Source organism: Lolium perenne, chromosome 1 (genome assembly GCF_019359855.2).
Source record: "Lolium perenne isolate Kyuss_39 chromosome 1, Kyuss_2.0, whole genome shotgun sequence".
NCBI classification, from domain to species: Eukaryota; Viridiplantae; Streptophyta; class Magnoliopsida; order Poales; family Poaceae; genus Lolium; species Lolium perenne.
In genome coordinates, this window is record NC_067244.2 from 47,495,316 (window position 1) to 47,500,653 (window position 5,338).

The 5,338-nt window shown below is 42.9% G+C and overlaps 1 long non-coding RNA gene across 7 annotated transcripts; it reads left to right on the plus strand.

The window, feature by feature from the left end:
- The first annotated feature begins 1,120 nt into the window (after positions 1–1,120).
- LOC127348781 (uncharacterized) lies at positions 1,121–4,327 on the plus strand. Of its 7 annotated transcripts, XR_011754060.1 has the most exons (5): positions 1,123–1,643; positions 1,776–1,899; positions 1,996–2,490; positions 2,579–3,325; positions 3,902–4,327. It is a non-coding gene; the product is annotated as an uncharacterized lncRNA (long non-coding RNA). The 7 variants fall into 7 exon arrangements; XR_007879941.2 differs by having other exon boundaries at positions 1,121–1,643; positions 1,721–2,490; XR_007879938.2 differs by having other exon boundaries at positions 1,776–2,490.
- Positions 4,328–5,338: the final 1,011 nt, after the last annotated feature.

A 5,338-nucleotide genomic window follows, 5' to 3' on the forward strand; every position in this document is an offset into this window, starting at 1 on the left:
TACATACAACACACGGGTATAGTTACGTGCACCACACGAGTACAGCATGCATACACGAACGAGTATAGATACAACACGACACACGAGACAGGTACAGTCGCGCACACGATCAGGTACAGTCGCACATACGAGCGATTATACGTACAGTCGCGCACACGAGATAGGTACAGTCGTGCACACGAGCAGCTACATGTACAGAAGTACAGTCACGCACACGAGGAGGTACAGTCGCGTACACGAGAAGGTACAGTCGTGAACACGAGCAAGTACATGTATGAAGTCTGAGCGCACACACGAGCGAGTACAGTCGCGCACACGAGTAAGTACAAGTAACACACGGACGAGTACAATTACCGAGTAAATGGGAAAAACTGCACCAAATACACTAAAAACAGAAGTACTTATCAGTTGAAACACGAGTACAGTTAGGTACATACCACAGGTACAATCATACTACTATTGGAAGTACGGAAAGAAAATTATCTCCAAACCTATCAACATGGGATCTAGTTTTGAAGATCTCGACGCGGGATCTCAAAAGTGAAAACGGTTCGCAATTTGGACTTACGGTTCTCAAGATATTTCATTTTGAAAAAACGAATCTAGAAGAAAAAGGGAAAAACTGCTTCTCTCTCCTCCCTCATCCCCACCTTGCTTCCTCTTCGACACGTGGCCAGCAGGGAGACCACTTCCCAGAGATTTTCTGGCACCACAACACGCCACTTATCGCATGCGAAACGAGTTGCCTTCCCTTCATGAAGGTCGGCCTTTTGTTTAACGATTTTGTGCTCATTTCCTTTTCGGTCCCGACACGTGCGGCGGCCCGCTAGTCCTTCTGCAGATAACCGGACGCGAAAACTCAATCTCATTCGGTCATCTATTTTTCTCGGCAACTCTAGTTCTGGGTAGTATGAAAACATAGCGGATATAAATGGAACTGAGTGTTGCCATACTTGTTTTTATATTTTCTAACAAAATCAAAAACAAATACAGATATCATGAAAAATAGAGAACAAGCAAGTGCGAGTACCCTTGGCCTATGCCAGGGCACTCCACGATACCACCTAACGCGCGCGTCGTCCGATCTGGGAACGAGCCCCGCCTCCATCTCGACCGTCCCAACATGAAACAAGACCCACAACCGACGGAAACCCTAGCTGATTGGCTTGCTCCCTTCCCCAGTTCCCCGCCTCCTCTCCGCCGCCCTTTTGCCTCCTCCTCTCCGCCGCATCCTGCCCCCATGAACTGGACCGAGCGGATTTAGTGCTCCCTTCCTCGTCGGCGCTCGGTCCGCAGATGCGACGACCAAGAGGGAAGGATGAGCGGTAGTGGCCCACTCCCTCCTCTTGGCTGCCGGCCTCTCCCTCCCCTGGCCGTCGCCTTTCTTTCCCCACACCGCATCCTCTCCTTCGCGCAATGGGCTCGTCTCCCCTCCAAGGACGAAATCCATGGGGAACACGATCAACAGCGTTGAGGATGCGGCCGTGGCATGAGAAGTCGACAGCGCCGACAAGGATGGAGACAGGAAGTCGCTGATCCGGTCTGCAGCTTGCCTTTGACACGCGGCCGATGTACTGGCCGCCATCGACGACGCACAGCTTTATCTCGCACGGGTGGCACTGCTTCGACTCCCACCCAGACATGTAAGTGGCATTCCATCTCTCGCTCTATCTTGTCTGATTGAAAGTTTGAGGAGATTATTTCTCGTATGGGCTTGTAGAAGTGTTACTTCTGGAGGTTAAGTTATGACGATTTCATCTTGTTGGGGCTTGTAGAAGTGTTACTTGTGGAGGTCCATCTGACGATTTCATCTGGTTGGTTCGCTAAGATCAGAAAATGAGAAGGGCCACAATCTGAGATGTCTAGGTATTGTACAGATTGTTTCCTAGGTTGCAGAAGGTACACATGATTTTCAGTTTTTGTGGGTTAGTTTGCCTCTTTCTTGCAAAGTTCAGATTGTGCTTCTATATAGTGTTGATAATTTATAATCTGTAGATTACAGGTATGCGAAGAAAGATTCATTAGAAAATATTAAGCACATCTATTTGTATATAGATATAAAGTGAAGAATCCGTATATTGTGAAGAGCATTGGGTTTGTTGTATTACCGTTCTTTCAGTAATAAATGGCTCCTGACCAAGGAAAGTATTCATGAATCTACCGACTAAATTTAACAAGTATAGTGCTTCAACGCCTACGGTATTTCATCTATGAAGTCAGATGTGTTCACTTATTTGGTATTGCTTAAGGAGATCATTGGTGTGTGGGAAATCAATTGAATGGAAACTGCCCACTTCATCACACTTGGTATCCTAGGTATAAGATGACGCGTCTTCATTTTCTATTGGTCTATTGGTACAGAGTTTCCTGTATCCTCCGTTGTGTTCCAAGTCAGCTGGTTCAGAGAGACTTATGTTGATAATTTCTTTTTTTTTAAACATGGCACACAATGCACTCAATTCTATAGGCTTCTTGGAGGCCAATCTTTGGGTGAGTCAAATTTTGCTTGAGATTCTAGAATCTATGTCCTGCATTTTCACTACATCCGAGGTACTAAATTGCAATATTTTTTTTGCAGGAGTTCTTTTCTTTGGCTTGGTTGTCAAAGTTTATTCCAGAGCCAACCTTTGTGCCAGCCACTGATGCAAGCAAGAAAAAAGTTAGAATGAACAATCCAGGGAGATAACTACATCACCATATCAATATTTTTTTTTTACTGGAGGATAGCTGAGTACAATTTAGTTTTTTTTTGTGGAAAGCAGACTTATGATGATAGTTCGAATAAAGATATGATGCAAAAGTATTGCCGGTAAGTCTTATTCAGTGCTATCATTACAGCTGCCTGGTAAGAAACTAAGAATGTGTCTAAATCATTAAGATTACTTGTTTTATCAGGCCTGCACTCGTCAAACTTTCTTCTAGGTGATATTATTATTTTCCATGATTAAAAAGAGGGTATTTTTCTTCAATATTTGCCATGATTAAAAAGAAGTGGGTAAAACTGTTATGGATTTTAGAAGACAATGCCAATGTCCATTGGCTATGTTAGTGATCAATTGTTATGTGAGCACTGCCTCCGCTGCACTGAGCACGTGCTCATCCACCGACCCGTGCTTCTCCTCCATCGTTGCCCTGAACTCCTTTGCTTGATATCTGACCTTGTCGTCTTCTTCATGCAGGCTCTCCATTGTCCGTGGGTTATTTCTACAAGACAAGCCCATCTCGGCATGACAGAGAGGGGTCTGGATAGAAGAAGAGGGGCATGACCACGAGGAGAGGAGGAGGTCGCACCACACGTCAGCACGTTGTGCATCCTTCATTGTCTGTAATGTTCTTGTCATTCAGTCTCCGATTTTTATTTCCTGGCTGGTTGCAGTATTACTTTTGTGAGATAAAGCAAAGATATTTTCCTCTGCACTCAGCTATCTAACATTAATAATGTTTCCCTACATTTCGTGAGATAAAGGAAATTTTAATGGGAGTTGAGATTAACTTGAAATTCATCATCATCATAAGTATTTTTCGGTGTGTGTGTGTGTGTGAGAATTCCTTTTTGTATCTGCAATGGTTCCAATTATACAACTGAATGATGTTTTCATGCATTCAACTGGTCTCTGTGAAACCACACAGAATTTTTTCTATGAATATTTTGGATTTAGCATAGATTCTTTGGTAATTGTTCAAACTGTGCTCTTGCTTTTGTTGGGTACTCATGTTTATTTCAGAAATAGCCGTGACCAATTTAATATGATTATCTTTGCACCAGCCACTGTATCATGAAATTCCTGTATCATTTTAGAATAAAAGTTTCTTGCTGCAATATGACTCGCAATAGATAGGTAAATCATGGCGACTGATATTACATTCAATGGTTGCTAATTTCTCCCGTTTTAATCTACAGAGGAAAACAGATTTGCATGTCAGATGTTTTGAGCCAGAAACTGCAAGAAGCAGAACTCAGCTGTTTAGCTTGATGGCCATCTAGGTGAATCATTTCGTGCTTCATGTGCAGAATAATTCAAAGAATCAAATTTCATTGCAGGAACGCTACACAGCTGGAAAAGCAATTGGCTAGAAACTCTGGCCTCTCTTCGATATTTGAGAAGCAAACTCTAGATAGCTCAGTGAACAAGAGCTATATCCAAGTTAACAAAGGCACTGTCAATTGTGTATCGTTGGGAATAAGGAGATGTGCTTTCTCTATGCGTGTTGTAGATGACAGAATTCTAGATTTGCTTTATAGTGGAGTTACCAAGTGATGTAAGGGCACACAGACTTTGATTTTCTTCAAGCAATAATATAAAGCACCCGACTTTGATTTTATAAAGAGTAGGAGAAGATGAAAATGAGATTAGGCCGTGATTGGGCTGCCACTGTACGGCGAGGAGGCGCCCCAGGGGGCGCCCCAACCACTAGTATATGAAAATTAAGACTACCGGAAGCAGACACAGAGCACAGACACGAACTAAGAGCGGACGTAACCAAGGAACCCCTTGAAGCATGCAGAAAATTCAAACGAACAAGCAAACTTGTGTTAGTTCCTTAGATGACATCAAATATAATGATCTATCACAATTATATAATAATATTATAAATTATCACACTTTTTGCAACAGTAAATTATCATAAATTAACTAGGGTACAGTACAGGGTAAGGATCGAACCGGCAAAGCCTACTCGAACGAACGTATGAAGGGATTATGTGGTCGCCACCACTACTACACGGTAGAGTTTTAGGGGCACTTTGCCCTGGGGCACTTTTCAAAGTGCCCCTAAATACCCCCTTTTAGAGGCACTTTGGCCAAAATGCCTCTAATGCCCTACCTATTGGGGTAGTTTTGAGAAGTGCCCCAATTGGTATACACCTATTGGGGCAGTTTGGAGGAGTGCCCCAATTGGTATATACCTATTGGGGCAGTTTGGAGGAGTGCCCCAATTGGTATATACCTATTGGGGCAGTTTGGAGGAGTGCCCCAATTGGTATATACCTATTGGGGCAGTTTGGAGGAGTGCCCCAATTTGGTATATACCTATTGGGGCAGTTTGACAAGTGCCCCAATTGGTATTTATCTATTGGGGCAGTTTGATAAGTGCCCCAAATTCTGTAGACGGAAACAACAAGAAATTCAAGTTATGATTGCCTACTAAACAACATCAAATTCTGTCGAAACTACAGAAATAACGGGCATAAACATCTGGTAATAAAAACAGATAATTCAAACACTTAAATTCCTACAAACTATCACACAGAACTTCAAAGCCAAACTAGGTGATAATCCAAACTACTTGATAATTTAGAACAAGTTTACTGTAGAACATTCCGCTAGAACATTCCGAA